The following is a 13,089-nucleotide window of genomic DNA, read 5'->3' on the forward strand; positions in this document are numbered from 1 at the left end:
ATCCTCCAGCGCACCCGAGCCGTGTCCTATGGAGCTCGGGGGCGCTGGCGCTAGAGGTAGGAGGAGTCGGCAGAGTAGGGGGTCCATCCACTGCACCAACTGTGGTCGGGGAGGACACACCGCGGCTAGGTGCTGGGGATGGCCTCCTCGGGGAGATGACGACAGGTCCCGCACTGGGGATTCCCTCCAGGTGAGTAGGCGCCCCACTCACCCAGAGCTCACTGTTGCCCATTTTTGTATGCCTGTGTGTTTTCCGCAGGTGGCACCTCATTCCCAGTGTAAGGCGCTGGTAGATTCAGGCGCGGCTGGGAATTTCATTGATAAGAAGTTTTGTTTAGAGTTAGGGTTTCCCCTTCTCCCTGTGGAAGTTCCTTTTCCCGTTCACGCCCTAGATAGTCGTCCGTTGGGTACGGGCTTAATCAGGGAGGTCACGGCGCCACTTAGGATGTGTGCGCAGGGGAGTCATCAGGAGATAATACAACTGTTTCTGATTGACTCTCCTGCGTATCCGGTGGTGCTGGGCATGCCCTGGTTAAGTACCCATAACCCCGTTATTTCGTGGCAGGAGAGGGCTCTGAAGGAGTGGTCTGCTCAGTGTGTGGGTAGATGTTTGGGCGTTTCCTTAGGGGCTACCTCGGTGGAAAGTCCAAACCAGGTGCCCGCATTGCACATTCCACCTGAGTATGGGGATCTGGCTATCGCGTTTAGTAAGGCGAGGGCGACGCGATTGCCACCCCATAGGCAGGGGGATTGTGCGATAGACCTTCAGGCAGGAGCTGCGCTCCCACGGAGTCATGTGTATCCTCTGTCTCAGGAGGAGAAGAAAGCTATGGAGGTTTACATAGACGAATCACTGAGACAAGGATACATACGGCCGTCCACTTCCCCCGCGTCCTCGAGTTTCTTTTTCGTGAAGAAGAAGGATGGGGGGTTGCGTCCGTGCATCGACTACCGTGGTCTCAATCAGATTACGGTGAAGTATAGTTATCCACTCCCGCTGATTGCGACCATGACTGAGTCGTTGCATGGGGCGCGTTTCTTCACGAAATTAGATCTCAGGAGCGCGTACAACTTGGTGCGCATCAGGAAGGATGATGAATGGAAAACAGCCTTTAGTACCACCTCGGGCCATTACGAGTATCTCGTCATGCCATACGGGTTGATGAATGCTCCGTCAGTTTTCCAATCATTCGTGGATGAGATCTTCAGGGACATGCAGGGACAGGGAGTGGTGGTGTACATAGATGACATCCTCGTGTACTCACCTACCCGTGTCGAGCATGTGGCCCTGGTGCGCAGAGTGTTGCGGAGGCTGGTGGAGCACGACCTGTATGTGAAGGCAGAGAAGTGTCTGTTTTTCCAGGAGTCGATTTCCTTCTTGGGGTATCAGTTGTCTGCGTCAGGGGTGAAGATGGAGGTAGACCGAGTGTCAGCCGTGAGTAATTGGCAAACACCAACCACTGTGAAAGAGGTGCAGCAGTTTTTGGGGTTTGCGAATTACTACCGGAGGTTTATCCGGGGTTTTGGGCAGGTGGCAGCTCCCATCACGTCTCTCTTAAAGGGGGGCCCGGTGCGTCTGCAGTGGTCAGTCGAGGCGGACAGGGCTTTTAAGAAGCTGAAGGACCTGTTCACCTCGGCTCCGGTGCTGGCGCATCCGGATCCCTCTTTACCATTTCAGGTAGAGGTGGACGCGTCTGAAGCCGGTATTGGCGCCGTGCTGTCCCAACGGTCAGGCGCGCCACCTAAACTCCGCCCCGTTGCCTTCTATTCCAAGAAGCTCAGCCCGGCGGAGCGAAATTATGACGTAGGGGACAGGGAGCTGTTAGCTGTGGTCCAAGCCCTTAAGGTGTGGAGGCACTGGCTTGAGGGGGCTCAACACCCTTTCCTCATTTTGACGGACCACCGTAACCTGGAGTACATCCGGGCAGCGAGGAGGCTGAACCCTCGACAGGCTAGATGGAGTATGTTTTTGACCCGTTTCTCTTTTAAGATCACCTACATCCCTGGGTCACAAAACGGTAAGGCAGATGCACTGTCTCGGCGGTATGACGGGGAGGAGAGGTCCGTGGAGCCCACTCCCATACTGCCGGAGTCGTGTCTAGTGGCACCGGTGGTGTGGGAGCTCGATTCTGAGCTCGAGCGGGCATTACGCACCGACCCTAGTCCACCACAATGCCCGGAGGGTCGGAAGTATGTTCCGCTCGAGTGTCGGGATCGATTGATCTATTGGGCTCACACGTCACCCTCCTCTGGACATCCGGGTATCGGCCGGACAGTGCACTGTCTTAGTGCCAAATATTGGTGGCCTACGTTGGCCAGGGATGTGAGGGTTTATGTTTCCTCCTGCTCGGTGTGCGCCCAGTGTAAGGCGCCTAGACATCTGCCTAGGGGTAAGTTACTACCCCTGCCCGTTCCACAACGACCATGGTCCCACCTCTCGGTGGATTTTATAACTGACCTTCCCCTCTCTCAAGGGAATACTACACTCCTGGTCGTTGTGGATCGGTTCTCTAAGGCCTGTCGTTTGCTCCCCATGCCGGGTCTTCCTACTGCCCTACAAACCGCCGAAGCACTATTCACTCATGTGTTCCGGCACTACGGGGTGCCCGAGGACATTGTGGCTGACCGGGGTCCCCAATTCACCTCCAGAGTCTGGAGAGCTTTTATGGAGCGGTTGGGGGTCTCGGTGAGTCTCACCTCGGGTTACCACCCGGAGAGTAATGGGCAGGTGGAACGCGTAAACCAGGATGTGGGCAGGTTTCTCAGAACATACTGCCGGGACCGGCCGGAGGAGTGGGCGAGATATGTGCCCTGGGCTGAGATGGCACAGAACTCTCTTCGCCACTCCTCCACCCAACTAACCCCTTTTCAGTGTGTTTTAGGGTACCAGCCGGTTCTGGCACCATGGCATGAGAGCCAGATCGAGGCCCCCGCTGTGGATGAGTGGGTGCGGCGCTCGGAGGAGACGTGGAACGCTGCACACGTCCATCTGCAGCGTGCCATACGTCGACAGAAGACGAGCGCCGACCTACACCGCAGTGAGGGGCCTGTGTACGCACCTGGAGATCGAGTCTGGCTCTCTGCCAGAAACCTGCCCCTCCGCCTGCCCTGTCGGAAACTGGGTCGGCGGTTTGTAGGGCCATTTAAAGTCCTGAGAAGGTTGAACGAGGTTTGTTATAGATTACAGTTGCCAGTGGAGTATAAATGTATTAACCCCTCGTTCCATGTGTCCCTTCTCAGGCCGGTGGTAGCAGGCCCGCTCCAAGAACATGAGATCTTGGAGACCCCCCCGCCCCCGTTGGACATCGAGGGGGCACCGGCGTACACCGTGAGATCCATCTTGGATTCTAGACGTCGGAGAGGGGGTCTTCAGTATCTAGTGGAGTGGGAGGGGTACGGTCCGGAGGAGCGGTGCTGGGTGCCGAGGAGAGACATCTTGGACCCGTCGCTCCTGACGGAATTCCATCGGGGGTATCCGACGCGCCCTGCGCCGCGGCCTCCGGGTCGTCCCCAAGGCCGGAGTCGGCGCGCGTCTGGAGCCGCGCGTCAAGGGGGGGGTACTGTCACGGTTTCGGCCGAGGCTGCCTCTCTCCCTTGTTCGGGCAGGCTTCGGCGTTCGTCGTCTCCGGAATTCTAGCTGCCACCGATTTATGTTTTCATGTTCGTTTGCTTTTGTCTGTTTGTGTCACACCTGTTTCTGTTTTACGTGATTAGTATCCTATAAGTTTCTCGTTGTGTTTGTCTTGTGTTGTGTGTGATTGTTTTCGTCAGTGTTGTGTTTGCTCGGTTGAGCATATTTCTCTCCACTGCGCTGGAGCTCGTTTGCACTTGTTTCGTGCACTACATATTTTGTCGCACCTGTTTGTGCGCATTTTGCCTACACGCCTTGGGCGTAGTTTAGCTGTTGGGCTTTGTTGCCCTGTTGCCTGTGTTTGGGTCGGAATACAGCTTTTGGAACCTACCGTCTGCGTCCTGCATCTGATTTCCTACACCACACCTACACACGCCCTGACAACCAGCTTGCTTAGGGGACTCTTCTCCAAGTTCATCTCTCTGTAGGTGATGGCTTTGTAATGGAAGGTTTGGGAATTGCTTCCTTTTAAGTGGTTATGGAATTTAACGGCTCTTTTCTGGATTTTGATAATTAGCGGGTATCAGCCTAATTCTGCTCTGCATGCATTATTTGGTGGTTTTCGTTGTACACTGAGGATATTTTTGCGGAATTCTGCATTCAGAGTCTCAATTTGGTGTTTGTCCCATTTTGTGAATCCTTGGTTGATGAGCGGATCCCAGACCTCACAACCATAAAGGGCAATGGGTTCTATAACTGATTCAAGTATTTATAGCCAGATCCTAACTGTTATGTTGAATTTTATGTTCCTTTTGATGGCATAGAAGGCCCTTCTTGCCTTGTCTCTAAGATCATTCACAGCTTTGTGGAAGTTACCTGTGGCGCTGATGTTTAGGCCAAGGTATGTATCGTTTTTTGTGTGCTCTAGGGCAACGGTGTCTAGATGGAATTTGTATTTGTGGTCCTGGCAAATGGACCTTTTTTGGAACACCATTATTTTTGTCTTACTGAGATTTACTGTCAGGGCCCAAGTCTGACAGAATCTTTGCAGAAGATCTAGGTGCTGCTATAGGCCCTCATTGGTTGGTGACAGAAGCACCAGATCATCAGCAAACAGTAGACATTTTACTTCAGATTCTAGTAGGGTGAGGCCGGGTGCTGCAGACTGTCTCACCCCACGGCCCTGTGGAAAGAAATGTGTGTGTTCTTTGCCAATTTTAACCGCACACTTGTTGTTTGTGTACATGGATTTTATAATGTCGTATGTTTTTCCCCCAACCCCACTTTCCATCAATTTGTATAGCAGACCCTCATGCCAAATTGAGTCAAAAGCTTTTTTGAAATCAACAAAGCATGAGAACACTTTGCCTTTGTTTTGGTTTGTTTGTTTGTTAATTAGGGTGTGCAGGGTGAATACGTGTTCTGTTGTACAGTAATTTGGTAAAAATTATCTCTCTCTCTCTCTCCCTCTGTCTCTCTCTTTGTCTATGTCCGTCTCTGTCTCTGTCTCTGTCTCTGTCTCTCTCTCTCTCTCTCTCTCTCTCTCTCTCTCTCTCTCTCTCTCTCTCTCTCTCTCTCTCTCTCTCTCTCTCTCTCTCTCTCTCTCTCTCTCTCTATTTCTCCCTCTGTCTGTCTGTCTGTCTGTCTGTCTGTCTGTCTCTGTCTGTCTGTCTGTCTGTATGTATGTCTGTCTGTCTGTCTGTCTGTATGTCTCTCTGTCTCTCTCTCTCTCTCTCTCTCTCTCTCGCGCTCTCTCTCGCTCTCTCTCGCTCTCTCTCTTTGTCTCTCTCTCTTTTAGAAACACACACCCTGCCCTCACACAGGTTAGGGGCGTGTTAATTTACCTCATCCAAACACACAGCCTATTGTGTGGGATGGGAAGAGTAGTGTGTGGAGGAATCTTTACAGGCAGGCATGTCATGTCATTGCTAGCAGGGGTTGGCTGTCCCAAAGCTCAATCTCAGGAGAATTTACCTCTGATGCACAGCTCAGCTCTCAGGAGTAGTTCAGGTATAGAGTCTCTTTTCTCTACCATGCCTTACTCTATTCTACTGTACTCTACTCTACCCTACTCTACTTTACCCTACTCTACCCTGCTCTACTCTATTCTACCCTACTCTACTCTACTCTACTCTACTCTACTTTACCCTACTCTACCCTGCTCTAATCTACTCTACTGTACTCTACTCTACTTTACCCTACTCTACCCTGCTCTACTCTATTCTACCCTACTCTACTCTATCCTACTCTACTCTACTCTACTCTACTCTACTCTACTCTACTCTACCCTATTCTACTCTATTCTACCCTACTCTACTCTATTCTACCCTACTCTACTCTACCCTACTCTACTCTACTATATTCTACACTACTGTACTCCACTCTACCCTACCCTACTCTACTCTACTCTACTGTACTCTACCCTACTCTACTCTACTCTACTCTACTCTACTCTACATTACTCTACTGTACTCTACCCTACCCTACTCTACCCTACTCTACTCGGTTTCTACCCTACTCTACTGTACCCTACTCTACTTTCCTCTACTCTACACTACCCTAATCGGTTTCTACCCTACCCTACTCGGTTTCTACCCTACTCTACTATACTCTACCCTACTCTACTCTAGCCTACCCTACTCCATTGTACTCCACCCTACTCTACTGTACTCTACCCTAATCTACGTACTGTACTGTACTCTACTCGAATCTACTCAACCTTACGCTAATCTACTCTACTGTACTCTACTCTACTCTAAGCTACTCTACTCTACTGTAGTGTACTCTACCGTATTCTACCCTACCTTACCCCACTCTACTCTACCCTACTCTACTGTACTCTACTCTACCATACTGTACTTTACTCTACTGTACTCTACTCTACTCTACCCTACTATACTCTACCAATCTCTACTCTACTCTACCCTACTCTACTGTACTCTACCCTACACTACCCTACTCTACGCTACTCTATTCTACTGTACTCTACTCTACTGTAATCTATCCTACCCTACCCTACTCTACTGTACCCTACTCTACCCTACTCTACTAGGTTTCTACCCTACTCTACGTACTGTACTGTACTGTACTCTGCTCCGCTCTATTCTACTTTACTGTACTCTACTCTAATCTACTCAACCCTACGCTAATCTACTCTACTGCACTCTACTGTACTCTACCGTACTCTACTCTACTCTACTCTAGTGTACTCTACCATATTCTACCCTACCCTACCTTACCCTAGTCTACTCTACCCTACTCTACTGTACTCTACTCTACTGTACTCTACCTTACGCTACTCCACCCTACTCTACTGTACTCTACCATACTCAACTATACCCTACCATACTGTACTCTACCCTACTCTACTCTACCATACTCTACTGTACTATACCCTACTCTACTCTATTCTACTCTACTGTACTCTAATGTACTCTACTCTACCCTACTCTACTGTACCCTACTCTACCCTACCATACTATATTCTACCCTACTCTACTCCACCCTACTTTACTCTACCCTACCCTACTCTATTTTACTCAACTCTACTCTACTCTAGTGTACTCTACCCTACTCTACCCAACTGTACTCTATCCTACTCTACTGTACTCTACTCTACTGTACTATATCCTACCCTTCTCTACCCTACTCTACCCTACCCTACTCTACCCTACTCTACTCGGTTTCTACCCTACTTTACTGTACCCTACTCTACTCTACTGTACTCTACACTACCCTACTCGATTTCTACCCTACTCTACTCAGTTTCTACCCTACTCTACTATACCCTACTTTACTGTACTCTACCCTACCCTGCTATACCCTACTCAACCTTACTCTACTGTGCTCTACTCTACCCTACTCAACCCTACTCTACTCTATTGCAATCTACTATAACCTACCCTACTCTACTGTACTCTACTCTATCCTACCCTACTCTACTCTACCCTACTCTATTCGGTTTCTACCCTACTGTACCCTACTCTACACTACTCTACCCTACCCTACTCACCTCTACTCAGTTTCTACCCTACTCTGCTCGGTTTCTACTCTTCCCTACTCTACCCTACTCTACTCGGTTTCTACCCTACTCTACCCTACCCTACTCTAGCCTACCCTACTCTACTCTACTCGGTTTCTACCCTATCATACTCTACCCTACTCTACTCTACCCTACTTTACTGGGTTTGTACCCTACTCTACTCTATGCCTACTCCCATTTGTGTTCTCTTTTTGATTTTGTGATTTTTATTGATTTGGTATTGATTTTCAGGGTTGGGACAGTTATCCATCAGTTTGTGAATCTAGAGTCGAGTTCCTATCCGAGGTGTGGTTGCCTTCCAGGTAAAGCCAGTTGGTTTTCTCTGTTTTACACTCACTCATAAACATACTCCTTCCCTCTCTCTTCCTCCACTCCTTCTCTCTCTTTCTGTCTCTCTCTCTTCCTCTTTCTCCCCTTCTCTCCCCCCTCTCTCTCTCTTCCTCTTTCTCCCTTTCTCCCCCCCTCTCTCTCTCTTCCTCTTTCTCACTTTCTCTCCCCCCCTCTCTCTCTTCCTCTTTCTCCCTTTCTCTCCCCCCTCTCTCTCTCTTCCACTTTCTCCCTTTCTCCCCCCCATCTCTCTCTCCCTCTCTCCCTCTATCCCTCTCTCCTTCTCTCCTTCTCTCTCTCTGTAGGGGAGTCAAGCGGGGAGCTGGGCCCCCCTCCGTCGGTGGATGAGGCAGCCAACACATTGATGACGCGCCTGGACATCCTGTTGGGAGACAAAGCTAGTGAGGGGCCAGACGGAGAACATTACAACATGGATGAACCAGACAATAGACAGGTGGGTGTGTGTGTGTTTTGCCATCCCACAATGCTAACCCCTCCTCTCTCTACTACTGCTATCACTGAGGAAATACCTCTCTCCGTATTCGTGATATCTTGAGATTCCATTCAGTGATTCTCTATTTCCGATTTCATTTGGGAAACACACATACCTGGGATGTGATGACTTCCCTTTAACTGGCAGTTTGATGAGCTCCTTGTTTACAGCCTGTTGCTACATATCTCTGGAAGCCAGGTCCACAGATCAAAGGAAACTCACTAAATTGCACTTTACATTCCCAATTTGTCGGTTTCTCCACCGAGCATAAACTCTTCCGCCCTAATTAGGCCATTATATAACAAAGTTCCAAAATTATTTATTCCACTCGACGCATCAAAACTTCAAAACAGTCGTCGTTCGTTAATATATTCTGATACTTTAGTGTGCTGATAACCAGCAGGTTGACTAAGCCTCATGTTTCTCTCACCACTGACTGAACCTAGGCTGCTAAATGGCATTTAGATGTATAAATATACATGTATAGTGCCTTCAGAAAGTATTCACACCCCTTTACTTTTTCCACATTTTGTTTTGGGATTAAGGTGCGATTAAAATGGATTTTATTGTAATTCTTTGTCATTGATCTACACAGAATAATTTGAACATTTGCAAAACATTTATGAAAAATAAAACGCTAATATATCTTCATTAGATAAGTATTCAACCCTCTGAGTAGACCTTTGGCAGCAATTACAGCTGTGAGTCTTTCTGGGAAAGTCTCTAAGAGCTTTGCAAACCTGGATTGTACAATATTTGCACATTATTCTTAAAAAAATTATTCAGTCTCTGTCAAGTTGGTTGTTGAACATTGCTAGACAGCCATTTTCAAGTCTTACCATAGATTTTCAAGCTGATTTAAGTCCAAACTGTAACTAGGCCACTCAGGAACATGCAATGTCGTCTTGGTAAGCAACTCAAGTGTAGATTAGGCCTTGTGCTTTAGATTATAGCCTGCTGAAAGGTGAATTTGTCTCCCAGTGTCTGTTGGAAAGCACACTGAACCAGGTTTTCCTCTAGGATTTTGCCTGTGCTTAGCTCTATTCCGTTTCTTTTTATCATAAAAAACTCCCTACTCCTTGCCGATGACAAGCATACCCATAATATGATGCAGCCACCACCATGCTTGAAAATATGAAGAGTGGTACTCAGTGATGTGTTGTGTTGGATTTGTCCCAAGTTAATTTCTTTGCTACATTTTTTGCTGTTTTACTTTAGTGCCTTGTTGCAAAAAGGATGCATCTTTTGGAATATTTTATTATTCTGTACAGGCTTCCTTCTTTTAACTCTGTCAATAAGGTTAGTATTGTGGAGTAACTACAATGTTGTTGATCCATCCTCAGTTTTCTCCTATCACAGCCATTAAGCTCTGTAACTGTTGTAAAGTCACCATTGGCCTCATAGTGAAATCCCTGAGAGGTTTCCTTCCTCTCCAGCAACTGAGTTAGGAAGGATGCCTGTATCATTGTATTGACATGGTGTATTTATGAATAGGTGCCCTTCTTTGTGAGGCATTGGACAACCTCCCTGGCCTTTGTGGTTGAATCTGTGTTTGAAATTCACTGCTCGACTGAGGGACCTTACAGATAATTTTGTGTGTGGGGTACAAAGATGAGGTAGTCATTCAGAAATCATGTTAAACACTATTATTGGACACAGAGTAAGTCCATGCAACTTATTATGTGACTTGTTAAGCACATTTTTACTCCTGAACTTATTTAGGCTTGCCATAACAAAGGGGTTGAATACTTTTTTGACTCAAGCCATTTTAGCTTTTCAATTTCTATTAATTTGTTAAAATATTGAAAAACATAATTCCACTTTGACATTATGGGGTATTCTGTGTAGGCCAGTAACCAAAACTCTCAATTTAATCAATTTTAAATTCAGGCTGTAATAAAACAAAATGTGGAAAAAGTCAAGGGGTGTGAATACTTTCTGAAGGCACTGTATTATACAGTTGAAGTCAGAAGTTTACATACACCTTAGCCAAATACATTTAAACTCAGTTTTTCACAATTCCAGACATTTAATCCTAGTAAAAACTCCCTGTTTTAGGTCAGTTAGGATCACCACTTTATTTTAAGAATGTGAAATGTCAGAATAATAGTAGAGAGAATGATTTATTTCAGCTTGTATTTCTTTCATCACATTCCCAGTGGGTCAGAAGTTTACATGCACTCAATTAGTATTTGGTAGCATTGCCTTTAAATTCTTTAACTTGGGTCAAACATTTCGGGTAGCCTTCCACAAGCTTCCCACAATAAGTTGGGTGAATTTTGGCCCATTCCTTCTGACAAAGCTGGTGTAACTGAGTCAGGTTTGTAGGCCTCCTTGCACGCACACGTTTTTTCAGTTATGCCCACACATTTTCTATAGAATTGAGGTCAGGGCTTTGTGATGGCCACTCCAATACCTTGACTTTGTTGTCCTTAAGCCATTTTGCCACAACTTTGGAAGTATGCTTGGGGTCATTGTCCATTTGGAAGACCCATTTGCGGCCAAGCTTTAACTTCCTGACTGATGTCTTGAGATGTTGCTTCAATACAGTGGGGAGAACAAGTATTTGATACACTGCCGATTTTGCAGGTTTTCCTACTTACAAAGCATGTAGACGTCTGTAATTTTTATCATAGCTACACTTCAACTGTGAGAGACAGAATCTAAAACAAAAATCCAGAAAATCACATTGTATGATTTTTAAGTAATTAATTTGCATTTTATTGCATGACATAAGTATTTGATACATCAGAAAAGCAGAACTTAATATTTGGTACAGAAACCTTTGTTTGCAATTACAGAGATCATACATTTCCTGTAGGTCTTGACCAGGTTTGTACACACTGCAGCAGGGATTTTGGCCCACTCCTCCATACAGACCTTCTCCAGATCCTTCAGGTTTCGGGGCTGTCGCTGTGCCAAACGGCTTTCAGCTCCCTGTCAAGGTCGAGGTAAGGAGTAGACCAAGGCGCAGCGTGATGAACAAACATGACTTTAATTAGTTAAAGCGTCAAAATACAAAACAAAACACGACTCGTGACGTCCACGGTATCAATGACCGAACACGGAACAAAAACCCACAACCACAAAGGGAAAACATACAGTTAAATATGGCTCCCAATCAGAGACAACCAGCCAACAGCTGACACTCGTTGCCTCTGATTGGGAGTCACTCAGGCAAACATAGAATACAACAAACTAGAATGAAAACCAACACAGAAATACACACATAGAAATGAACACACCCTGGCTCAACATAATGAGTCCCAGAGCCAGGGTGTGACACTCCCTCCAAAGATTTTCTATTGGGTTCAGGTCTGGAGACTGGCTAGGCCACTCCAGGACCTTGAGATGCTTCTTACGGAGCCACTCCTTAATTGCCCTGGCTGTGTGTTTCGGGTCATTGTCATGCTGGAAGACCCAGCCACGACCCATCTTCAATGCTCTTACTGAGGGAAGGAGGTTGTTGGCCAAGATCTCACGATACAAGGCCCCATCCATCCTCCCCTCAATACGGTGCAGTCGTCCTGTCCCCTTTGTAGAAAACCATCCCCAAAGAATGATGTTTCCACCTCCATGCTTCACGGTTGGGATGGTGTTCTTGGGGTTGTACTCATCCTTCTTCTTCCTCCAAACACGGCGAGTGGAGTTTAGACCAAAAAGCTCTATTTTTGTCTCATCAGACCACATGACCTTCTCCCATTCCTCCTCTGGATCATCCAGATGGTCATTGGCAAACTTCAGACAGGCCTGGACATGCGCTGGCTTGAGCAGGGGGACCTTGCGTGCGCTGCAGGATTTTAATCCGTGACGGCGTAGTGTGTTACTAATGGTTTTCTTTGAGACTGTGGTCCCAGCTCTCTTCAGGTCATTGACCAGGTCCTGCCGTGTAGTTCTGGGCTGATCCCCTACCTTCCTTATGATCATTGATGCCCCACAAGGTGAGATCTTGCATGGAGCCCCAGACCGAGGATGATTGACCGTCATCTTGAACTTCTTCCATTTTCTAATAATTGCGCCAACAGTTGTTGCCTTCTCACCAAGCTGCTTGCCTATTGTCCTGTAGCACATCCCAGCCTTGTGCAGGTCTACAATTTTATCCCTGATGTCCTTACACAGCTCTCTGGTCTTGGCCATTGTGGAGAGGTTGGAGTCTGTTTGATTGAGTGTGTGGACAGGTGTCTTTTATACTGGTAACGAGTTCAAACAGGTGCAGTTAATACAGGTAATGAGTGGAGAACAGGAGGGCTTCTTAAAGAAAAACTAACAGGTCTGTGAGAGACGGAATTCTTACTGGTTGGTAGGTGATCAAATACTTATGTCATGCAATAAAATGCAAATCAATTACTTAAAAATCATACAATGTGATTTTCTAGATTTTTGTTTTAGATTCAGTCTCTCAAAATTGAAGTGTACCTATGATAAAAATTACAGACCTCTACATGCTTTGTAAGTAGGAAAACCTGCAAAATCGGCAGTGTATCAAATACTTGTTCTCCCCACTGTATATCCACATAATTTTCCTTCCTCATGATGCCATCTATTTTGTGAAGTGCACCAGTCCCTCCTGCAGCAAAGCACCCCCACAGCATGATGCTGCCACCCCCGTGCTTCACGGTTGGGATGGTGTTCTTCGGATTGCAAGTAACCCCCTTT

At 47.0% G+C, this 13,089-nt stretch overlaps 1 pseudogene across 1 annotated transcript in view; it reads left to right on the forward strand.

The window, feature by feature from the left end:
- Nucleotides 1-13,089, forward strand: part of LOC311132020 (protein TANC2-like) — a 182,352-nt pseudogene that overhangs the window by 110,867 nt on the left and 58,396 nt on the right. The window contains exon 4 of the transcript in view: nucleotides 8,246-8,394. The product of the transcript in view is annotated as a protein TANC2-like (transcript). The remainder of the gene's footprint in view (nucleotides 1-8,245; nucleotides 8,395-13,089) is intronic.

This window comes from Coregonus lavaretus (assembly GCF_964263955.1).
Source record: "Coregonus lavaretus genome assembly, chromosome: 1".
In the NCBI taxonomy this organism is placed as follows: Eukaryota; Metazoa; Chordata; class Actinopteri; order Salmoniformes; family Salmonidae; genus Coregonus; species Coregonus lavaretus.